Raw genomic sequence first — 25822 nt, forward strand, 5'->3', positions numbered from 1 at the left:
AGTTTCAGTTTATTGTTTCTCAGTGTTATTTTTTAAGGAGCTTCTGGGGCCTTTTTCACTTGAGAGTGGTGGATCTAGGTATTTTGTTATTTGATTTTAATTGTGGTGAAATTGGTGAGAAGCACTTGGAATGGCTCTTCTTACTGTGGTTTTAAAGTCTTTTCTGTAAGAGACTTAACATACACAATTTCTAGGCTGTATGTTATGTATTGGTCTATTTAACTTTCTGTTCTGAGTTTTAGTTACATGTTTTTTAATTTCTGAGTTGTTTGCTGTCTGTCATGGTTTGAGCCTGGCACAATGCCAGTGCCCCCAGGAGAACACCTACTTCCCTGGCACTTACTGTGAGATATGATCAGAGACAGAGCAAAGCAGGCTCCAACTTAAGGTAAAAGGAAAAAAAAAACATTTATTAACCTACAACTACAAAGAAAGACACACAAAACACAACAGAACATAAGATGAAAACCTTCCAAAATACTTCCTCCTCCCCCCACCAAATTTCCAATTTCATTGCCACCCTTCAGACAAACGATTCTCAGTCTCTCGAGGAGAGAGGAGTCCCTCTTGCGCCACACGCCTTCCATGTCCAGTGCTCTCACCACTGCACATGGATCAGAGCTGCTTCTAGGGTTTTTCATTTTAAGGATACTTTGACCAGTTCCAAAGGGAGCACAGTCCTTCTCCTTTTGGGACACTTGTCCCCCCCAGATTTCACCCCCTGGGGCCGAGGGGTCTCTTGAACAGAGATCGTATTCTTCTTCTTCTCTTCTTCAAAGCGGAGGGCACTACCACCACCCTCCTCACCTGTCGTCTCTGTTCACTCCTCGACATCACCGCACTCTCTTGGCTCTGAGCCATTGCCTCCCCCTAGAATGCAGTCTCTGTGGCACAGAAACACCAGTGGTTCTGCCGTGGCTACACAAGAAAAGTCCAGCCCAAAGCCACTCCATCATCTCCTCCCACCTAGAATTTTCTCAACATCTTCTCTATCTCAATAGCTTCTCAATCTCATCAACTTCAGGAGGACTCAGCTTTTGCAAGGTTCTCATCTTCCTCAGAGGGGTTAAAAGTCCCGAGCTCTCTCTCTCTGCCAGTTTACTTCGTCAACTCCCACGCTTGGCTGCCCTGCTGGGCACCCCCCCCTTCTCCTTCACGCCGGGGCACTATCTCACCGGCACCGGCTCTGTCTCTCTCTCTCTCCCTCTCCGGGGGGGGAGGGGGGTGGGGGGGGGGGGAATGGGGGATGGCTGCCCGAAGCCCTTGCAATGTTCTCCTCCACCCTTGGGCCCAGGCCTGGCCTACCTCTCATGGCTCCCCTCCCCCCCCCGCCCAGCTCGGCCGGGCAGGGGGGAGGTCTGCTCACTCTCAAGTGGGACTCCAAGAGGAAGTTCCCCTGGGAGATCACAGCTTTTAACCCCTGTGTTCTCAGAGGCGTATCCTGCCTTAAGTGGACAAACCAGGTGCCAATATTAAATCTGAACACTGATTGGCTTGCCCACACCATCACAAAAACTTCACTTCCTCTCAATCCATGACACTGTCCTAGGGTGACTGTTATCCCCATTCCTGTGTGTAATTTATGCTGGATATTATGTTCTGTGCCTTTAAGACTGGCAGAGTGAAAGTTTTGGTTTGGGCCTCTTACCAGCCACTCGGCGGGACATACAGATAGCACCAGTACATAGTGCTGCTTTTTTTGCTTTTTGTTCTGCTTTTTGCTCTTGCTCTTACTTCTGCTTCGCTTCTGCTTTGCTTGCTCTTGCTTTTTTTTCCCCCCTCTTCTCATTAGTTAATTTAGCTAAACAGTCCAAATTCCTTTCTGGACTGTCTCCATCCCCTGTTTGGACCTGCCGAACCTGCTCCTGACTGGGATTTGGAAACACCGATTTGGAAACACCGAGCAGCTGCCCCAGCGCCGGAGGGACTGATAACAGAGACCACCCCCAGGAGAGACTTTCTGAATTTGTCATCTTTTTCAGAGTGGTGAAAGAGTGGTGTCATCCGGTATTGTTCATTTTGTGTGCTGGGGGGTGCTGTGCCTGTTAAATAAACAGGTTCTTTCCACTTCTCTCTGAGGAATCCTTCCTAAACCGGTTGGGGGGAGGGGCCGTGTGGGTTTGCTTTCTGGAGAAGCCCTTTTTAGGGATTCTCTCCCAAATTTGCCCTAAACCAGGACATTTGCTTAAAGCTACTATGTATGTGGCTAATGTCACCTATCCGACGTGTGTGGATATCTCTTTTTTTTATTTTATATAGTTTTTTATAAAGTATTTTACGGTGGTTCAATTCTTTTTGGTTCTAAGTTTGAATTTGTAATAATGTTAGTGGAAGAGCTTGGGGCTAGGGTAAATTAACTTCTTGCTCTAGTCTTACAATTTGTTGTTTAATTAAATGGTTCATTTTTTTTTACTTGGTTACTCGATTGGGGGTGGTATAGAGTATGAAGTTCTTAATTTATGCTTAGATGGTTGCTAATTTGTTGTACTATTTTGGAAATGAAATGTGATTTTTTTTATCAGAGGATATTGTAGTGGTTGGGACTCTGAATGATAGTGGCGCCCTGGAAAATGCTAAGATAAACTCTGAAATGTTAAGCCTCGTGTTTTACCTGCGTAAGTAGTAGTAACTAAAATAATTATTGTATAATCATAAGAAGAACAATGAGAAACTGTATGTTCCTAGTCTAAGGTGGCTGTGCTTGGCTGAAATCTATGTATACTATAGAACAACATAAGTTTAATAATTAACATGAAAGTTATATAACGATAGAATATAAAAGCATATCCATCCCGAACCTATGTCGGAGTCAGATTTGGGTTTGTACCCCTGACACCCAGAGCTCTTCAATAAAAGCACCTGCATATAATCATTTCTCGTGATTATGTGTTCCTGAATGCTAAAATGAAGTCTGGTATTATTTCTTGTACTAATACCCTGGTCACATCTCGAGTCTTGACAGTCTTGGTGGGGAATGTTTCTGGCTACTTTGAAAATATATCTGTTAATACTTTTAAATACAGATACTCCCCTTTTCTTGGGAGTTCTGAAAAGTTAATTTGTTGCTGTTGTCTACGTCTATGACTCTTCTAAATTTGACTAAGTTTTGGTTGGGGGGTACTCTTGGGCTTAGTTTGGAGGTGAAGATTATACTGTTGGGTTACTTGAGTAATAGTGGCATTTAAATTTTTGGTAATGATTCGTTTAATTAAATAGGTGTTTAGGGAGTCAATTTTTCAGTGTGTTTTCTGGTGTTCTTTTATTAGTGACTACAACAAATGGGAAGGGAATTACTAGCTTCTCTTTAATAGTAGCTTACTCTTTTTGATTATATGTCTTTTTTTGATCTTCGATTAGTTTTCTTTCTTATTATATTTTGGCTTACTTTTAAGGGAAATCTGGCTATCTGGAATTATACCTTCTTTAATGGCAATCTCACTTTTTGCCTCTTCTTTTGCCTCTCTACTACTAGCTCTTTTTTATTTCATAATTCTGAGCTCACTCTCTTGTGTGCCTTAATATGTATAATTGTTACTTTTTCAGGCAGTTGAACTGCTTTTAACAGCCGGATTATTTCTTGCGCATGTTTCATGTTTTTTTCTTGTGAGGTCAACAGGCCCCTCTCCCTCCAGATGGCTCTGTGTGTGTACAAATCTAAATGTATACCTCGAGTTTGTATAGATGTTTATTCTCTTTTTTTTGCTATTTTCAAAGCACTGGTCAGAGTAACTATCTTGGTCTTCTGTGCAGAGGTACTTGTTGGTAAGGGTCTAGATTCTATTACTTTTCTGTAGGTAGTGACCATATATTTAGTGTGTCGTTCTCTATTGGTAACGTAGCTACTCTCATTAGTGAGCTAGGTCTCTGTATTGTCTAAAGGAGTGTCTTTTAAGTCTGGGTGGCTGGAGTAAGTCACTTTAATAGTCTCTAGGTAGTCGTGGTGTACTGCTTCTCTTTGATTTTTACTGCGAAAAGAAGCTGGTTTGACAATATTAGTTACTATTATCTCTATATCATCTTGTTCTACTGTGATGGCCTGGTATTTTAAGAACTTATGCCATGAAACTCAGTGCCTGCCCTTTACTTCCAGTACTGCAGACACTGTGTGGGATACTAGTACAGTTATTGTCTGTCTCAGAGTAAATTTGCATGCTTTTTGGATATTCAGCACAGCTGCTGCTACAGCTCTGAGGTAACCTGATTATCCTTTGGCCATTGCATCTAGTTGCTTAGAAAAGTAAGCAACTGCCCTCTGATATGGACTCAAGTCTTGGGCTAATATTCCTAAGGCAATTCCCTGCTTTTTATAGGAAAATAGAAAGAATGGTTTACTTACATCTGGAAGTCCCAAAGCTGGAGGTGACATGAGGGTACTTTTTAACTGGTGAAAGGCTCATGTGTCTTCTTTTGTTTACTGGAGATCTCTATTTCTATTGGTAATAAGAGTATATAGGGGTCTTACAAGTAGCTCGTAGTTATAGACCCACAGTTGGCACCACTCTGCTATGCCCAAGAAGTTGTGGAGTTCTTTTATTGTATGGGGTTTCAGGGTTTGCTATATTGCTTTCTTGCGAGCCTGCCCTGAAGTCTCTTGTCTAGCACTAACTTTGTACCCTAGGTAGATTACTTTTGTTTCACTACTTGTGCTTTTTTCTTCGATACTCTATACTCTTGGAGTCCTAGGAAGTTTAAAAGGCTTACTGTCTAGGCTACACACGCCTCTCTACTCTGAGTGGCTACTAGAAGATCATTTACGTATTGTAATAGCTTTCCTTCTTCTGGTAGAGCTTCTCAGGACTCTAAGTCTTTTTTAAGTTGTTTTCTAAACAGAGTGGGAGAGTTTTTAAAGTGTTGAGGTAACACTGTCTATGTAAGCTCGGTTTTGTGTCTACTTTTAGGGCTTTCCCATTTGAATGCAAAAATTTTCTGGTTGGCTTCATGGATAGGGAGGCAAAAGAAGGCGTCTTTCAGATCTAAAACAGTAAACCAGGTTAGCTCAAGTGTTAAGCAAGTGAGTAAAGTATACGGATTTGCTACTACAGGATAGAAATCTTAGCTTATTGACAGCCCTCAAATCTTGCACTAGAATGCATTCTAATGTAAATGTAAAACATTTAAACCTATCAACTATAGTAATACATAGAAGTCAAGTATATAAGAAGCAAAAGTAACAAAAATGGGGACTGTAGCCACTTCAAGAGATCAAAAAATCATTCTAATTTTTATATTTATAATTTTGTTAAAATTATCAAGTGTAATTCTTCATTTTTAGCACCAGTGACATCCCACCAACTAATCAGAAACAATTACACAATATATCACAAGCTATCACCTACTCCTATTAGAATAAATCTTACATTAGTAAAACAATTAATTAGACACTAAACCCTAATTAAATTTTTTTAAAAGATAAAAAAAAACAAAGAAAAAAACTCTAATTATAATACCATCATAATACAATACATAGTCCATCATAATACAAAAGAAATAAAGAGAATTCTGCAAAAAATAAAACAAGATGCAAATCATCCCTAGTAAGATGGAATCTTTAAATAGTCACCAACTACAACTAAGATTTTCAATAAGTTGCACCACTCCATTACAGTTTTATTAATATTAAAGTAAGTTTAAAGTTATCTTTTATAGTGCTAATTTAGAGTTAGAAAACACTACACTGAGTAACAGTGTTGACCTCCTTATCAAATATACCTAGCAAAACATTAAAAGACATCTATTATCATAAAAATTTATACTAAGTAAAAAAATTTACTCCTTGTCTAAAAAAAAGAGAAGAAGTCAGAAATTTAACTCAGAGTAGAAACCAATTTTAGATTTAGCTAAAATCTACTTGTTTAGTCTGTTAACTTGTGTACTCACAAAAAAAGCCTACAAAAAGAACAAAAGAAATTCAAAACTACTTAAAAAATAATACAAACACCCAACCTAAAGAAAATAAAAAGAAACCCCACCAACCTTAAGACTAAAGCAGACAGAGAAACTAAATATAAGTTACATAACTGAAGAACTGCAAAGGCTCATAAAAATTAATAAAACAGTTTAATACATATGCATATATCTTTTATACATATACGTTAAAAAATAAAGTAGACTCAAGAATTTTTGGAGGTAAGCATGTCCTTTAAAGAGAGCTATTCCCACATGCGCCCAACACTGGAATAAATCATACCAGCTTTACAACTTTTACAATTTGTAGAGTTTTTTTCCACAAATTAATATCCTTTTACCTAAGAGTTTAATTTTAAAATAGACACATGTAGTGAGGCCAGGGAGTTAACTCAGAAATTTTGGTAAGATCCCTAAAAATGACTGCAGTTATTTTTATTAAAAAGTTTCTAGCAGAGGTTTCCTGACTCCAAGTGAGCCATGTAATAGTTTAGCAGTATCAGAAACAGCACATCCAATCCTGGCCAGGAGTATCCCAGCTCTTCCCATGGCACTGGCAGTGGCTGCTGTCAGCATGTTTACCCAGCAGAAAACCAAGGTGACCATGAGATGTGACGTTATCTGCCTAAAAAGTGAATTTGCCTTTATCTTTCCAATTTAAACTCCTGCTAACCAGGTATAGCTGCCTTCCTGCCTGTGGCTGCCCTCTGACAGCTGAGTCTCACAAGCTTTGTTGCACTGCAAGGATTCAAATGCTCATAGAATATCTAGCACTGCTGTAGAAAACTAAATATATACCATGTAAAGGTACACATTAAGTCAGCACTGACAGCTGTACATCAGGAAGTGATTTTCTGTCTCACTGAACCAAAACTTCTTTGGAAAATGGGAGACCTTACGCTGATAAGAATTATTTATTAGAAATTACATCTGTTTTCCACTCAAATTTCCATGCATAACATAGATGCCTTTCCGTCTTTCTGTAAAAAATTTGTTTCAAAGTCACTGTCGCCCCTGCAGAGAGGCCTGGAGCTTTCCTTACCTTATCCCCAGGGGACTGTGAGCTACCCTCCACAGTAATAAAGGCCACAAGTACCCCATCTCCGTTAAAAAGTAAAAGATGCCCCTTGACAAAACACGAGCTTCTAAGACAGTGGGGTAAGGCTGTTGTTAGTTCATACCCCAACATCCCATGATAATGTAAGGGGTGAAAAATGCCATGTGTGCTATGCACTAGCAGTGATCCTCAATAGATCATTCTAATAGTCTCCATTGTGCTAGTCAAGCTCCTGGGAAAACAGGACAGCAAAAAGTGCTGTTTTGCCCTTGTACAGTAAAGGCATGAAGCAAGAATCCAGTGTAGTCTCTCTTTGACCTTTCCTTTAAGACAGGCCTGTCTGTTCCCACCCCAAAAGCACAGAGAGTGCTCCTTAAATTGTGCCAGAATGTCTCCATTCCAACCGTGTCATGATCCCACGAGGAGAGACCCAGAGGGGCGTCGGGGCCAGGAGAGCTCTAAGAGAGTGCTGTGCACATGTGTGCCAGTGTGCACGGCTCTGTGTGCACATGTGTTTTCTAGTGTGCCCAGATGTGAGTGTGCATGTCCTGCTCTTTGCACAGTGTACATGTGTGCTGGTGTGCACAGCGCTGTCCACATAGATGTGCTGATGTGTACACATGATGTGTACACTGCTGTTTACAAGTGTGAACATGGCTCTGTGTGAGACATGCATGTGTTAATGTCTGTGTAGCACGTGCGCTGGTGTGGTAAGTCAGGTACACACAAGCATGTACTGCTAGCAAGTACCGTTGAGCACAGGAGCTCTGTGCAAGTGAGCAAGAACCTGTGTGTATGTGCACTAGTTCTGTATATGTCCCTGTGTGCACACACAGGCTGGGCATGCCCAGGGACATGGCTCTATGGCTCTGGATACATGGCTCTGTGCATCCAGCTGCTGTCCCACCTAGAAAAACAGACGTGTGTGTGTGTGTGTGTGTGTAACTACCTAGCTCTGCTGGCTAGAGTGGCCCCTGGTTCTCTGTGTACACTCTGTTCTTGTAGGGAGAAGAATTTGCCTCTACATATAAGTTTGCCAAAAGCTTTACATAAAGTTGTGTACAGTGATTTCCATGAAATTTAATAGTGTTTTAGTTTCCATTAAATCCCTATAAACAAGAGTAACCCACATTCCCTAAAAACTGCTTCCATCAAAACAGGATGCTAGGCCAAGTGCTAAACCTCTCTGTGATTGTAATGCTTCCTAGACCATGCAGTTCTCTTGTGTCAGCAGTAGTAAGTAACAAATTTAAAACTCAATTACCCTTTCAAATAATGAAACATATGAGGCAGTGCTCTGTGCATTGTCTTCAGTTTAACCCCTCAGTGGGGAGGCCTCTTTCAGGTACTGCTAATCACTGAATTGGCTGTGTGAACTGCAGAGCAAGAGTGGACTCATATCAACAGAATTAAAGGCCCAGTAAAAGAACCCAAAGAATAGAAAGGTAGGATCCAATTAATAGTACTCTTCAGGCCCCTATACCCCTGAGTGGCCTGATAGAAGGTGGGAACTATATGTGATGATAAGGCCTGGAAAGTCCTGCCCGTGAATAAAGATCAGGCTTGTGCCCTTGGGGCTGTAGTCCCAAATATAACAGTATTTGACCATCTTGAAAAACAAAATGGGAGGAAGAAAAGATCTCTTAATCCCCTCATTAAATGTCCCACACTTTTCCATAGTATAGTCAGAGCTTTCCTTACCTCTTACGGAGTGATTGAACTGGAGAGAGCAATTATAAACATCTCAGCCGTCGTTGAACGTATTGAGCAGCATTCTGCAGATGCAATTTCAGCCTTACAGGAGTAAGTTGGCAGTCTGTCCCATGCAGTTATGCAGAACAGGATAGCTCTCAATTTCATACTTGCCACACAGGGAAGTGTATGTGCTATTGTCAATACCACTTGTTCTTATGTGGACAAAAGTGGGAGAGTTAAGAAGGATGTGGATGAAATTTGGAAGGGGACTCAAATTTTACATGAAGTGGCTTCCAGAAATGACACCTTGAAATTTGACCATATCTTCCACACCCTCACCTCATGATTACCAAACTGTATCTGGATAAAAGAAACATTTATAATATCTGCAATTATAGTTATAATCTGTGTAATAGCCTGTGGGTCGGCTGGTTGTGTAAACTGGTACTGCAGGTAATGTAGAGACTAGACAAAGTAGAGTCTTGTTAGTCTCTAAAAGGGGGGAAATGATGCCAAGATGATTTTCTGCCTTTTCTTTTATATACCTTTTATATATCCTCAGTATTCTTAGCATGCATCCTTGTAATTCCTTAAGTCTGATAACTTAGCATAGCTCTAGTATTTTGTTAGGCCAGGAGACCAAACATCCTAAAGGCCTCATAGTAGGAGGCTGGAAAACCCTACACTATCTTGGGAAACCAAGGTCCTCTCTAGAACATATCCTGTAAACTAGAGATTTGGCCCATCCAGGGGGGAATTCCTCAAATGGGGGAATATCACACCATTCATCCAGGCCTCCCATTGGGGCATCCTTGTTAGATATGCAAATTTGTAAGGTCTATAAATTGTATATGCGATCTATTGAGTGGGTGCATTGTGACACATTCCACCTTGGCAAAGTGGTGCACCAGTAAGGATCCTTATTAAAATACCGACCTAAAAAACCCTTATCCCTTAACCGTGTCTGGCTCTCAATTTTTTAATACCAGGAAAAGGCATCAGAACCAAAGTAACAGAATAAATCAACATGTAAGCTTTCCCCTACATTAGGTAACAATAAAATCAGACAGCTATCTAAACAACACAAAATGAATATTGATAAGCAAAAATCTGGCATGCCTGTGAAAAGATACAGAATTTTCTACATCACAGGAATCAGGAACGTGCATAATGTGAGGCCAAATGGAACATAACCCACCCAATTTGTACTGCTGCATTTGAATTTGTTTACAGTCAGAGAATTGCAGGATAGTTGAGGTTGGCAGGGTAGGCTAGAGCAGATTGATCAGGACCATACCCAGGGGTTTTTTTTCAATATCTTTGAGGATGGATACTCCACAACCTCTCTGGAAACCCTGTTTTAGTGCTTGGCCACCCTCACAAAAAAAAGAAGTGTTTCCTTAAGTCTAAGTTGCATATCCCATACTTCAGTTTGTTCCTTCTCATCCTGTCAGTGAGCACCACTGAGAAGAGTCTGTCTCTGACTTGTTTACTCCTACCAATCAGGTATTTATGCATTGCAATGGGGAATACTCCAGTATAGGAATCATGATTACATTTGGTAGCCTTCCATGGTATCTCATACCAGATGGAATTGCCTGAACAATGGTGTGAGCAGTGTTCTGGTTCAATTTTCAACTTTTTTCCTCTTCCTTTCATAGCATCCAAATTTTGTATCTCTCTTATCAAGGGCATGGAATCAAGTCACTCCCTCCCTCCCCACCCTGCTGCTCCTCCCTGTCCCCATCTCAGATTAACCTTGATGAAATGGTATTGCACTGAGCCTCCAATAAACTCTGGTAAGCATTAATTTCATGTTTTACAAGGATGTAACCTTAACTCTCAGTTGTATGGAACACACATAAATGCCACTGTTTGCTTCTTCACTGTGGCTGTTGATTATGTTTTGTTGGGGAAGGGAAAAGGGAAGGGGGAGTTATGTTTTGAAAATCATGTTCCAAACATACCTATCCCAGAATCTCAAAGCCCTCCAACTCCAAACCTTCAGGTTCAGTAAAGATGCTGTAGTTTTTCTGACTGGTGCCAAGGCTGTTAGAACTTGTATGAGTTGTCAATAGCTAGCAGGAGAGCATAAGCACCAGAGCTCAGAAGCCAAGTAAATAAGCCTCTTCCACTGACCTCATTGCTCTTTTTTTGTCTCAGCCCTTTGCCACTCCGAAGACTGTGGCCATTTCAGGGAAGCTGTCATGGGATTTCCATTCTGCCGCACCCAGAGAAGCAAAGATATTCAGCAAAGGCCCCCAATGAAAGCAACTGCACATGTACTTGCCACTGCATACTTCCAGAGCATTACCAGTGGGGTGGGGGACAGCAGGCAGAAGATTGGCTTTATCTGTGGTTGCCTTCTACAGATTACTCAATCCAATCTAGGCTTCCACCTAAACTTCTGGGAAAATGCCTAGTCTCCTAAACTAAAAGGTGCTTTCAGGTAGGGCTTGCTTAGATCCAAGTCTGGGTGTGAAGAGACTTTTGTTATGGGTATATATGCAGCAACAGCATGCATTGACAAGCAGCCTCAGACCTGTCCCATCCTCCTCCTGGCAAGCATACAAAACCCTTCCCCTTGTCAGGGGCACTGGTGCAGAGCTCACCCTGCTCTGCTCTGAACACAAGATGCATGCTGAATATGCATTTCTTAAACTGAGAGCATCCTTCAAGTTGTTAGGAAACAATGCAGACATCGTAAGAACATGAGTGGTTAGGTTTTAGTGGACTGTTGAAATAAAAGCAAAATGGATTTTTGTCTCTGTTTTGTAATGTGCGATGTCCTGGTGCTGCTGTCGAGTTCCCACTGACAAACTTTGCTGAGTTCTGGAATTCACCCAGTCCCCTTTTGGCTTCTGAAACACTTTGTGCAAGTACCTAGGATCCATTAGGGGGGACTGTGAGTTGCATGAGCAGTAAAGGTATGAAGGAAAGGATAGAAATGCTTTTTAAAGACTGAAAAGTGAATAAAGAAATGCATTAGAGAAACATCAAAATGTCCATTTCTGACAGGCCTTTGTTTTTATTTTGGGGAGGGCTTGAAATGTGCTTGGCCTTCCTAAGGAAAGTTGGGGTCCTGCAGAATAAACTTCTAATCTCAGGCAGTTTATTGTTTTCCATCACTGCTTTCCTGATACCGCTGCAGTGGATTGCAAAGCATTTCACAGATGCCAAGCCCCTGTGATTTAACCATTTTGCCTGACAGTCTGCAAGCAAATAGGTTAATTTTCAATAAAGGTCATAAGTTAAAGACAAGCAGGAGAGCTATAAAATAAAAACGTATGCTATCTGAAACACTGTGAAAGCACCAATATAGAGCAGATATTGGCAATGCAATGTAAACATTGGATGCAAGCCCAGTAACAAAGCTAGAAAAGCAGCATTTTGGTTGGCACAGCTCTGGAAATGCACTTGCAGGCCACTCTGTGCAGACCCAGCTTGCTTTTCTCATTCAGCTTTCCCAGGAGTAGCCCACATATGACAGCTGAAAGACCCTGGTGGGCATCCTGGTTAACAGCCCACATTTTGATTGGGGATGCTCATTTGCAAAGTTTAGAGTTTATTTAATGTTTGTTCTAGAAGTCCTTTGCTGCTGTAGTATATGATAGAGATAATTCATGCTTTGTAACTATATAAAAATTATAAAGATCCAACCATGCCTCTGACCCCCATGGCCAGAAGCAGGGCTTTCCTTTCTATTCAAAAGATTTCCCAGACTCGCCCAGATAAAATCATGACTATTAACGAATGAATGAGTCCTTCCTGGGCGATCATGGACCATTTCCCAGGAATGTCCAGAACATTCACAGAACAGCACCTGGAAGAGATTACATTGAGGACTGCAACGTCCTGGCTACAACTGAAAAGAAGACTTTCTTGAGGAGCCCAGACAGCCATCCAAACCTATGGACTGACTTTTGTATGGGACTGAATCTGTATAGTTCCTGTTATACATATGTAGGGACTTACAGAAATCTTAGGTCATTTCTGCTTCAGGCAGAATAAACTGTATATAAGCTGGTTACCTGGAGCAGTTGGTGTGAAACTCTGGGGAGACGCTGACACTACTTCAGTTTGAACCAGGTTCACCCAGCGTCAAAGTCTGGGGTTGACGCTGTCTTGGCTGTGGCAGTTTTATAATATTCTATTTTTTGGTTGTCGATCTAATAAATTTATAATTTTTTTAAAAAATTTGGCTGCCAATTTGATCATTTACAACACTGTTTATTAAGAGTTAGGCACTATTAGTATTTGGACTCAGTTTCAAAAGTTCAGTGTAGAATTATTAACTGTCCTTGGTTTGTAGAAAAATATTGGTGCATTTTAAGTTTTATCTCTCAGAATGAATGGTATTTATGTCTGCTGTGTTTCACTTGGGATTAATGACACTGTGCTTTCTGAAATTGCTTCAGTCCCTGGGTGCTTAAGTGATTTCCCAATTTTGGTAGTATCACTTACTGTTCATATTTTGGATGAAAACAGAGCCTCCTCCCTGGAAGGGAAATTCAAATTGTAACTGCTTGGCAGTGGTAGTTTGTGACCAAGAAATGATCTGGCAGGAACAGAGGGCAAGAAGGCCCAACTGCAGAAGGGGTTAAACTGGCTGGAAACAGGGATGCCAGAGACAGGAAGACTCTCTGAAAGGGAATGGAATTTTCCTTGGTGATGAGATAAGGAGGAGCCAAAGCATTGCTTGTAGTAGTCCTGGAATGGGAGCACTCTGGGGTCCAAGCTCAGGTGGTTAAGAAGGATGAAAGTTTGACAAGAAAGTTTAACAGATATCTATGCTTGGCAGAAAGATCTTTGAATGTAGAATCTGAGAATGAAATAGAGATGGAAGCAAGTTTTGATATGGAAGAATAATAGATGTGTAAATTGAGGTTTACTGAGCCAGTCTTGCTGGACAACTAAGAAGGCAACGGTTATGTGGAGTTGGAAAGAGGTTTTATAACTTAGGGCAGAGGATAGGCTGACCACAAACAAAAGGATGTTTTTACCAAGCAGAAAGATACCAAAGGCAAACAAGATGTCGATGGGGCAAGTAGAAAAAAGGTCTAAGAATTTTCCACTGCAAGAAATCTGAAAAACAACTTTAAGCTTAAACTGTAACATACTAACTCATGTGACTGGATAGTATTAACCATAATATGGTAATGATAGTAGTTATGATAGCCTGTAGGTAAAAGGCTCTGTCACCCACGACCCTGGACTGCTGTAACATCTTGGATACAATAAACTGCATTTTGAAGAGCTGCCTGAAGTCCCACATCTCTCGCTATGGCTTTTACTAGGTGCCACCTTTGGGCAGCAGAGTTGGGCCACAGGATGCACCCACTGGTTGGACTGAATTGTCCCATGCAACTGCTCATAGGATTGGTACTGGAACAAGGTGATATAGGTGGTGCATTTGACACTGTCCTGCATGACATCCTTGTCTCTAAACCGGATAGACATGGATTTGACAGATGGATCACTTGGCAGATAAGGAATTGGCTGAATGGTCACACTCAAACAGTTGCAGTCAATGGCTCAACATTCATGTGGAGACCAGTGACAAGTGGCGTCCTTCTGGGGTCAGTATTGGGACTGATGCTGTTTAACATCTTTGTTGGCGACAGTGTGATCAAGTGCACCCTCAACAAGTTTGCAGATGACACCAAGCTGTATGCTGCAGTCAACATGCTGGGGGGAAGGGATGCCATCCAGAAGGACCTCAACAGGCTTGAGAAGTGGGCCTGTGCAAACCTCATGAGGTTCAATAAGACCAAGTGTAAGGTCCCGTACCTGAGTCAGGGCAATCCCAAGCACAAATACAGCCTAGGTGGAGAATGGATTCAGGAGAAGGACTTGGGGGTATTGATGGACGTGAAGCCCAATGTGAGTTGGCAGTGTATGCTCAGAATCCAGAAAGCCAACTGTATCCTGGACTGCATCAAAAGAAAGTGAATATAGATAAAAGTAGGAGCAGGACCTAGAGAAAGAAACAGAGGGTAGGAAGACAACTGAGTTATTGCTGTCTTTAAAAATCAAACAGCTGCAAAAACAAGTACAGGAAGAAAAGTAAAAAACACAAAAGTCATGAGAACAGGTCAAAATTATGCTTTTACAGATTACTCATTCCCCTAAAATCCTACAGATTAGGAAAGTAGTGGTGTCCCCTGAAGATTGGGATGGAGATAACTGGGGTGATTCTGATGACAGCAAACCAGAACTGGCACTCAACCTGGGATTCTACACATCCTGAATTGAACTTGGCTTAAAATCAAGTGGGGGGAACCTCCCCAAATGACCACCAGAGACCCCCAGAGGCCTACACAGGTACAGTGACATGTATTACATAAGATTGCACAAGCTAAACAATTATGCAATAGTAGGTGGTGACTATTTATTAGATAGGCGGGTTTATGCAGATTTCAATGCATTAATTCTTTCACTGCTTGCTGAAATTCTGGAAAACTTCCACTTTGCACCCTGTGCAGAATAAGCAATGTCTCCTTTCTAAACCTGACTCTTTGTCTGTGTTAAGAGAGTTCCAAAAATTCAGTAACAATGGGAAACCTTGAATTGGAAAGTAAAGAAATCCCCAGTTTGGAGAAGCAAAGATTGGCAATCATTGCTATATAAAGCCAGGAAAACACCTTTCAAGATGGGATGGGCAAAAGCTCATGCAAATGATAATCAACCAGCTACAAAGTGGAATCTAAAGGCAGATGAGCTAATTAAAATTAGGAAAATCATCTTAAATCCTGAGTGGTATTGATTGGGAGAATGGTTACATCAAAACCTAGGCCACACACATAAAGAAGCACTTTATTTTTCTCCACAGAGTAAAGAAATAGAAACAAAATATAGAAATATAAAAACAAATATAAACAGAAAGAACTTGTTAAACTATTCTTACGGAATGTCCCCAGCATAGACTGAAATTAAGAGCAGATCACCCTGCTAAAGCACCACATCTACATATCAACAAAGGGGAAATGTTATGGTATATATGGCAAATTGATTATTAAATCCTCTGTGGGATATCAATACATCCTCAGAGGAGTGGTAGTCTCTAGCTTGCTTATGGTGACAGTGTCAGAAAGAAAATCAGTGAAATATAGTGCAAGGGCTATAATTTTGGTTTGCAAATTAATTATTCCTGATGTTATCCAAATTGATAATGGCTCACATTTTTTGTGTAAGGAAGTGCAAGACTGGGCAAAACAAGAAGTTAAATGGGTATTCTATACCCCATACTACCCTCAATCAAATGGGATGGTAGAAAGCGCTAATGGCTTATTGAAAAAGAATCTCAAACCACACTAAGGTCAATGAGATATGAGACTTCCCAGAGTGCTCCATCAATTAAATAATCAATACAGGCCTATTGGAAGCCCTGTAAGCAGAGCATTTTCTGTAAAAAATGAGCTTAGCACTCCACTTACTGGGAAAAGATAATATACAACAACATTACAGACAAGACAGGCTGTGATGTTCAATCTACTATGCATCAGTACTGTACCTATGACTTTAACTAAACCTTGTGGACCACTTGTCAGGGAAGCTACCAACAGCACTGATGCAAAATGCAAAATGACTGCATGGTGGATTTTTCCTTTTTTTTAATGGGCTAATTTGTTTGGACTCTCCCTACCAAAACAAGTTTATTCTGCTCTCATGAGACCCCACCTGGAGTACTGGGTCCAGCTCTGGGGTCGTCAGTACAGGAAAGTTATTCCTTGAGTTGAAGTTGTTACTGAACAAGTTATATTTCTTTAAGAAGTCTATGCAGCAGTCGGGGAAGATGTTGGAAAATTCTTTTAACTTTAGACAAGTGTATGATCTCCATATTCATGGTTAATGCTTAGTTTTGTGCCATCCAGTGCTTAGTACAAATGCCAGAGATTATTACAGCCTTGTGTTAACTCCCTATATCTATGACTAAAAAGTCTTGAGCCAGCTAATGCTTCCTTGTTTACTTCTATTAGTGATTAATATGTACTAGCTGATATCTTAACTTTGAGAATGGGATTGTGTGTCAGAGCAAAGAATGATAAAAGAATTACGTTATGACCTGACCACATATTTGAGATAGTCTTGTAATATATATTATAAAGTAATTCATGCTTAAGGGGAGAATGTATCAAATAAAAATTGTAAAAGGAATCTAACATCCAAGGAGCCTCTGACCATGAGCAACCTGGAGACAGTTTACCACATTGGAATTACAAAACTCCTGGTGGCAGCAGAAGAGCAATGCCTAGTTTACTAATAAAAGAATGTGGCCGGGGCGGAGATGGGCTTCCTCCGGAGCCATCAGGGAACACCCAAGGGCGATCATCACTTGATAGATATCATTGATCAAGATAACCTAAGTCGCCAAGAAACATCCATCTAAATACATGACTTCCCTTGACACGATCAGCGCCTGCCACTACTAAGGAAACAGCAGTTGTCCAGCCCTGCACAGTGAAAGAAACTTTCATACATATGCGGGGTTACAAAAGAAATCGGGCCACCTCTGCCTCAGGCATAAAAAGCTGCATAAAACAGTCCCGCTGGAAACGGCATCCGTGAACAGAGGGCTATTCGATGCGATAGAGGTCGGATTTAGGTTCACCCAGCGCCTATCCCGGGCTTGACACTGTCTCTGACTGTGGTTTTTGAGGACCGTATTTGTTTGCAAAAATAAAATCTTTCACATTTATTAATTTGGCTTCCTTGTTGATCGTTTATAACAGTCTCAAGGAGAAAAGATTTATCAGATCTGAAATCATATCCAAATAAGTCCACACAAATAATTAGCATACATTCATGTATTCAGGAAATGTGATTAATATGTATTAGTTTCAGGAATATAAGGTGGTCTATTAGGTTACTCGGCATGTATGCTTTGAGGATAAATTCCCACACATCCAGCACTGCTAATTAATGTTGACTTTCTAACCTAGCAAATTGGTTGGAGAGTTTATTTCATGGTTTTCAGTCCAGAGGAGGGCCATAAACATGATTAGAGGGATGGAACACCTCTCCTATGAGGAAAAGCTGACATAATTTGGTTTGTTCAGCCTGCAGAAGAGAAGGCTCTGAGGAGATCTTATTGCAGCCTTTCAGTATATGAAGGGGGCTGTTGGGGGTCAGGATTTTTCCTTCTGTTTCTTTCCCTCATGGAACTTTGTCCCATATGTTACTAGGAAACAATAACTACCAATACTTAAGAAAACAAAGATGTAGCTGAGTGTCACAACATTCCATTCCCCTGGCTGGGGGTGGATTGCAAGTGATAACGCAGGAGAAAAGGTAAGTGGGCTACCCTGGAAGTTTTGGGGCTGGGGTTTTGGTCAGTCCGGTTTAGGGGTTCTGAAGACGAAGGAGCTGTCTGCCTGCTTCCCTGTTGCCTGGCTGCTCAGAGCTCAGAACCAACGCATGTGGTGCCAAAACACTGGGATTGGCTCATGCCAGACCCTCTGCCCACAACGTGTTGCCATGGCCACTTCTGCGTGTTGGACTCTGAGATCCCAGTCTGCTGTGGTTTTCCTGCACTGCAAATCTGCTTAATTCTTTCCTTTGTTAACCAGCTGTTTGGGGTGGGGTCCGGAGCAGACGTGTGGGGTGTCCCCATACAGGCCACCTTTGCACAGTAGCTCATCAACCGTGACCAGCTGCCACCTGTGACTTCCCATCTCGGCCAAGCTGCCATTAACCGCGTGGTCTCTGAGCTCGCCCTGAGGACCCCCTGCAGCTGCAGGGGAATTATCACACCTGCCCTTCCCAGCAGAAGCCCAGCAGCGCCCATGCTGGCTGTGACCATAGTGACACCAAAGGGGAAATTACTTAAAGAGCAAGAAAGACTGTTTATTGGGTTTTCTGTTTGTTTGTCATTGCCCCCGTTGTTGTAGTTTGCCTTGTTATACACATACATACTAATAAAGAACTCTTATTCCTTTTCCTGTATCTTTGCCTGAAAACCCCTGTCTTAGGTTGCAATGTAAGATGTAACCAAAAGTATGTATTCTATTACCATCTGTTAAAACCGGGTGGAGCAGTGATCTTTATCTCTTCCATGACCCATCCTCCCTCCAGGAGGATATCCTCTTTTAATTGGCCATTGAGTCTCATTGCATGACTTATAAAATTACATCATCCCATTGTGAGATACTCCATCCAGGGGGAGGAGCCAAGCATTACTACCTGGATATAATCTGAGAATTGGAACACCACAGTCAGCCTTTTCCCCACTGGATTCCCAGGGGAAGGCCAGACCCTTCTACACCACCACTGGACCTTCAGAGGAAAACTACACCCTTCTACAGGATCACTGCTTCAACTGAACCACATCTGTCGCTCCAAGAGGACTGCAGCCGCCACTTAATTGGACTGCTACCAACATTCTGACCAACAGGGTGTCGGGTTGTATTCTCACTCTGTCAGTGTTTTTGTACTATTGCATTTATTTTAATTTCCCATTAAATTATATTTCTGACTTGGGCTCTCCCACCAGTTTGCTTTCAAACTAGTACAACCCCTAATTTCAAAGTTGTAATAATTCAGAGGGAAGGGGGTCATATTCTCGATTCCAAGAGAAGTTCCCACCTCCCTTGGCAGACACCTGATCTTGGCACCCAATGTGAGGCCTGAGGACATTTAGAGGAAAGGGTGAAAAAGGAACAATAGTTCCTACGTAAACTAATATTTTGTGTGCTAAATATAGAAACCTTGTTGGGCAGCACCATGTGGTCTAGCTTACCCTGGTTCAGGTTGCACATGGTTGTGGCTATATTTTTCTCATTTGCAGCTCCTTATCTAAACATGGGTCCTATGACTAAGGCTACTGTGGCTGTTATCCAGTTTGCACTTGGGTCAATAGGGCAAGGAATTCATGGATTTTAACTTCATCTGGAAGGCAGGCACATGGATACAGGGCTATCACACATTCAGTGTATGTTTTTGGGGCTACATTAATAATGGTACCTATTGTGAGAAAGTAACACTGGGGGAAGGTTTTCCCAACCCTTCACCCAGTTTTCTGAGCCTACCCAACCAGCTTTTGAAGGGTTCAGATCTTCTCTAGATGCTAACAATATTGTACAGTGGCTGGTGTTGCTGATAGGCCTATTCTATTTAGCATACAGAGGTAAAGTGAGATTGCCATGGGTAATTGTGGCAGCAGCTCTCTGGCCACCGAGAGAAACTCAACTTTCCCAGGCATCGTCCTGGGAAAGGCTGTGAGAAAATCAGAGAAAAGAATGAGAAACAATTCTTATCTTAACTTGCTGCACCTGTTGTTGTGAACATGTGGAATGTGTTATGGAGATTTCTTTAACAAAGGGTGGTTTCCTAATCAGCCAATGGTGGTGGTGTTTTAATTAAAGAACCAATCAAGTACACGTGTATCATAGCAGTCTATAAAAGCAATGGGTTTTTTAATAAAGATTTTTATTGATCAGGCTTCTGTGAATCATGGAGTCAATGCTAATTATTACCCCACCGGGGGTCTGCTGCGATGGCAGGTAATGACTCTAACTGCTGCCCCAGATCCTGATGCCACCCTGATGCCTTGGGTTTTAGCTTTTATAATTTTGAGATTCTCTGCTGCCTGGTATATAACTCTGAAACATCATATTAGGTGTTAGTAGGTTCTCTTCACAGTCTAGTTAGACAAAAAAATCCCTTCCCAGCTAAAGAATCCAGGACAGCCATAACCCAAAAAGCATAAACAATGGCGAAGAGAAGGGGGCAAGCCAGGGGGTTGAGACTTCATGACCTGGAGCTGTAATTGGACAATTGAACCCAATATGTGGATGAACCAAAACTTATAAAGGTGTAAAAACTTGTGACTGGGATCCATCTTGGATTCAACCTGTGTGTAGCCCTGGCCAGGCTCTTGTGCTGCCCGAGGTGTATCCTTTTAAGGCCTTTCAATAAATACCTATTTTGTTCATTTAGCTCTGTCTAGTCTCTGTTCCAGACCAGCCTTTCTAGGCATCAACCCCAGAACCTGATGCTGCCCCTGACCCAGACACTGCCCCACAGCTTGACCCTGCCCAAAAGCCCACCTCAGAAATGAACCACCCAAATTAGATGGGGGTAATGGAGGAGAAGATATGCCAGGTGCTGAAGGAATACACTACCCCAGCTGGTGGGAAACCCTCTCCCTTCCTCAAAGAGGGAGAGTCTCATGGTGCAGCACTGGAACCCACAACCATCCAGGTCCCAGCGGAACCACAAGAGCAGCCACAGCCATCAGCAGTTGCCCCTGTGCAGTGGAGGAAGTATAAGACCAAATCAGTGAACCCAGTTATTGATGATGGGGAACCAGGGCCCTCACAACCAGTAGGGGAGCTGGAGGCTGAAATCATCAATGAGTCTGTCATATGACGGTCTCTTAATATGCAAAAAGACATTGTGCGACGGGGGGACAAGGCTTACTTGACCTAGTTACTTCAGATTTGGGACCTTATGGGTACAGGCATGCACCTGGATAGTAATGAGGCAAGGTATTTGAGATCCTTGACCCAGGACGCAGGTGTGGATCAGGTATTTGTGAGGGAGCCAAGGCCCCTTTCTCTCTGAGACCAGCTTTTAATGAGTGAGAGAGGTTTGTTCACAGAGACAGAATACAGGACTGCCATCATAGAATGCTCTGGAAGACACTTGAGGAAGGGATCCAACAGCTGAGAGAAGTGGCAGTATTAGAAGTGCTCTTTGGAAGGGATGGACAGCATAATAATGACCCTGACAAGGTCAGGTGCACAGGGCAAATGTTGTGGAACCTGACAAATCTAGGGCCATCCCAATACACCACCATCATTGCAATGATTAATGCCAAGGACAACTGAGAAACAGTGGGTTTTGTCGCCAACAGGCTCAGGTATTATGAGAGTATGGTCAATGGTCCAATGCACACCCATGTCTCTGCTGTGGTTAAAAACCTCAAAGAGGGGTTTAAAGAGGAGATTAGGGAAGTGAGGGAGGAGGTAAGGAAGAACAGTATGGCACCAGTGCAAGTCACAGACCCCAAAGTCAAAGCATGACATCCCCCAGCTAGGGAGAGGGGGTACACCCCACAAGCTGACCTGAGGTTTTTCCTGTGTGATCATGGGGAAGACATGAGAAGATGGGATGGGAAACCCACTTCCGTCCTGGCATCAACTCAAGGAAGAAAACACTAACCGAGGGAATTCTGCTAAAGCAAAGGTAGCCTCAGCCTCCCATGACTGAGCTGCCAGGTATAACAGAAGAGAGGATGATATGTCAAATCCCCTTGAAGGAACCTCTAAAATGTATGCCCAGGGAGGGAATGATAGCCAGGGCTAGAGGGGCCTTGCCTCTAGCCAGATAGAGGCATGGGAAAATTGTGTCTTTTGGACAGTAGGGATCCGATGGCCTGGCACATCAGAGCCACAAAAATATGAAGCGTTGGTTGATACTGGTGGCAGTGTACCCTAATGCCATCGGGACATGTGGGGGCAGAACCTGTTTCCATTGCTGGGGGGACAGGGGGAAGGCATCAGTTGACCCTGTTGGAAGCCAGGGTGAGCATGACTGGGAAAGAGTGGCAGAAACATCCCATTGTGAGGGGCCCACAGGCCCCATGTATTCTGGGAATAGACTTCCTCTGGAATGGCTATTACAGAGACCCAAAAGGACACCAGTAGGCTTTTGGAATAGCTGCTGTAGAGTCAGAGGGAATTAGAGAATTGAACACCTTGCCTGCACTATCAGAAAATCCTTCTGCAGCTGGGCTCCTGAAGGTGGAAGATAAATATGTCCCAATTGCCAGCTCAACAGTGCACTGCTGGCAGTATCAGATGAATCAAGATGCCGTGACTCCCATCCGCAAGATGATCTGTGAGGTGGAGAGCCAAAGGGTAGTCAGCAAGGCCCATTTCCCTTCAACAGTCCCATTTGGCCTGTATGCAAGTCTGACGGAGAATGGAAATTGACTGTGGACTATCATGGCTTGAATGAAGTGACTCCACCACTGAGCACTGCTGTGCCAGACATGCTGGAGCTCCAGTAGGAGCTGGAGTCCAAAGCAGAAAAGTGGTACGCCACTGTTGACATTGCTAATGCATTTTTTTCCATTTGTCTGGCAGCAGAGTGCAGGTTTCAGATTGCTCTCACCTGGAGGGGCGTGCAGTACATTTGGAACCGACTGCCCCAGGGGTGGAAGCACAGTCCCACTATCTGCCATGGACTGATCCAGACTGCACTGGAAAAGGGTGAGGCTCCAGAACATCTACAATACATTAATGATATCATTGTGTGGGTGAACATGGCAACAGAAGTATTTGAGAAAGGAGAAAATATCATCCAGATTCTCCTGGAAGCTGGCTTCACCATCAAAAAAGAGTGAAGTCAAGGGACCTGCCTGAGAGATCCAGTTCTTGGGAGTGAAGAGGCAAGATGGACGCCATCAGATTCCTACCAAGGTCATCAATAAGATCACCGCAATGACTCCACCAAACAGCAAAGAGGAAACGCAAGCTTTCCTAGGCGCCATAGGTTTTTGGAAAATGCACATCGCCGAGTACAGCCAGATTGTGAGCTCTCTCTACCTGGTTACTCGCAAAAAGAATGATTTCCACTGGGGCCTGAACAACAACAACCCTTTGCTCACATCAAGCAGGAGATCGCTCATGCGGTAGCCCTTGGCCCAGTCAGGACAGGACTGGAGATGAAAAACATGCTCAACTCTGCAATCGGGAGCAATGGTCTGTCCTGGAGCCTTTGATAGAAGGTGCCTGGGGAGGCTCGAGGCCAACCGCAAGGATTCTGGAGCTGAAGTTAGAGAGGGTCAAAAGCCAACTACATTCCAACAGAGAAGGAAATCTTGGTCACCTGTCGCCCTGATTTTCTAATATTTTCTAAGCCTTCTGATGTTTACCTCCTTGTGGAGAACTTTCTCAGACACTTTCTGTAGATAACACGTTGTTTTGCATTCCTTTATGGAGGAGGAGAAACTTGATGGACTGTTAGTTTGTCCAGTGGCATTGGAGAGGTGGCATTGTCACCCTCCAATCCACTGTCACTTTTGGAAAACTATAAATATTGGGGTCAGGGAATAAACTTCCTCTTTTGCTCTTCACCTCGGAGCAAGGTGTGCGTCTGTTTCTTTCGTGTCCGGTAGCGACATCTGGTGACCGCCGAAGTGTACTGCAGCCTAGGCTGAGACACGAGTCGGTTTGCGGTGAGGCCGTGCCGTTCTCCCAACCCCCCCTTGGTGCTTTGCCTGTTGTTCTCGTGGTGATGGCTCCCTCTATGACTTGCGAGGAGGAGTCTTTCGTTTTGGGCATCTGGAGGGATGTCCTGGAGGTGAGGCAGATCCCTGGTTCTTGGGGAGAGTTTATGAATCTTTATGCGAGGGCCAAGGAACAGGGGTTCTTTTCGGACCCTGGGTGGGCGTTCTCCAGGGAGGAATGGTCTCTTCTGGGAGCCCGCCTCTGGGATGTTCTTTTTGACGATTGCACCGTGAAGGCGGTGCCACTGCTGGTGCAGTGGAAAAGGTGTATGATGGTTTGGCAGTGGTCTGGTTTTTCTAGCCCTCGGAGCTCCCTGGGAAGCCTGCCTCTCTCGGTGGCGGATGAGGGGGAGTTTGAGTTTCTGTCTGATGTGGACCCCCCCACCCCGCTCGGGACGAATTCGGCCTGGAGGACGGTGGTCCCCCCCCCGGGGCGGATGGGGCTCCTGGCCAGCTGGCCCCGAGTCCGGGGGGAGGAGCCTTGCGGGCGCCGGAACCCCCCGTGGAGTTGGCAGGCCGCCCCCGTTCCGCTTTGCCCCGCGGGGGCGGCGGGGTGGGTGGAGCACCGCCTTCTATCTGTGCGTTTCCGGCGCTGGGCGGCGGCGGGGAGTCTCTGGGGCAGCCCTCACCTTTGCTCGAGCCTGATTCTGTGACGACTCTTTGTCCGAATTGCGGCGTCTCCACAAAATTCTCCCTGGGTGCGGTGGAGGCAGGTTCGCCCGCCTCCGAGCCGGACTCACCGGGTGGGGTGGGGGGGCCATCGCTCGTTTCTGGGCATGCGCAGTTGGTGGAGGCAGCCGGGGCCAGGGAGTCAGTCGGTGCTCCGTCGGACCCCGCCCCGGGGGCCGGGCGACCCGCCCCTCTCAGCTCAGCGGGGGCAGTGCCCTCTGTAGCATCTTGCGTCTCGGATTGCTCCCTCATCGGGGGCTTCCCGTGTTTCCTGGTGCCGCCCCTCAGTGATGGGGTTTCGCCGGCCGTGCCTCTCTCGGCCCCCCGCCCGGGCCCCCCGTCCGGGGACGGGGACCCCGAGCTGATCTCGTTTCGATCCGTCCCGGCACCGCAGGCCGTGCCAGCGCCGGCGTCTGCCGCGGGCCCCCCCGCCGGAGCTGCGGCACGACAGGGCGCTGACGTATTCACCTTTAGCGTGACTGCTGGCACGGATGGCGGGAGGCCGGTGGGTCTGAGGGGCCGTGGCTCCTCCCCATCAAACCTGTGGACGCTCCCCCCGTGCCAGGTGACCGTGCGTCCAAAGGAGCCCGGCTGTTTCTGGTGGGAATGTAAGTCTAAGACCGACGAGATGTGTGAGCCTGCCTCCTTGCGGCATCTGCGGGGTCGCGGAGGGGGCCCCTCCGGCTCCGCTGGTGCTCCGGGGGGTGCAGGGACAAATGGTTCTCGGTTGGTTCCTAGTCAGGCATCTGCTCTTGTCCCTGCGCGGCCCATGGACAGGGGCGCAGCAGGAGCTGCGGCTTCGCCAGGGGGTCTCCAGGCTTTCCCTGTGATCAGGGGTGTCACTCATAGCACCCATGAACCTGTTTCTTATAAGCTGGAGAAGGAACTTCGTGATGCAGTTACTCAGCATGGTGTGGGGTCTGCCGAAGTTATGCAGATTCTCCGGAGGGTTGCTAGGGACGTGCTGACGCCTTCCGATCTCCGTGCTGTGGCTCATTCCCTTTTTGACCCGGTGCAGTACAGTGTTTTTGAAACCAAATGGGCTCGTTCGGTGGCCCTCCAAGTGGCACAGAATGCCGAGCTGGGACAGCAGGATCCCAGGCGTGCGGCTGTGCCGGAAATGCTGTTGGGCAAGGGACCCTATGAGGACCCTCAGGGGCAGGCTGGATTTCACCCCCTTGTGCTCGATCAATGCAACTCGGTGGGCATGGCAGCGACTGTTCAGACCCTGGAGATGATTGCTCCAAGGCAGGCATTCGCAA

General features: G+C 44.3%; 1 long non-coding RNA gene across 1 annotated transcript; it reads right to left on the minus strand.

Moving 5' to 3' along the window:
- Positions 1 to 383: 383 nt before the first annotated feature.
- LOC127061003 (uncharacterized) lies at positions 384 to 10340 on the minus strand. The gene is made up of 2 exons (XR_007780372.1): positions 1306 to 10340; positions 384 to 884 (listed from the first exon to the last, which is right to left on the minus strand). It is a non-coding gene; the product is annotated as an uncharacterized LOC127061003 (long non-coding RNA).
- Between the last annotated feature and the right edge of the window lie 15482 nt (positions 10341 to 25822).

Source organism: Serinus canaria, chromosome W, assembly GCF_022539315.1.
Source record: "Serinus canaria isolate serCan28SL12 chromosome W, serCan2020, whole genome shotgun sequence".
In the NCBI taxonomy this organism is placed as follows: domain Eukaryota; kingdom Metazoa; phylum Chordata; class Aves; order Passeriformes; family Fringillidae; genus Serinus; species Serinus canaria.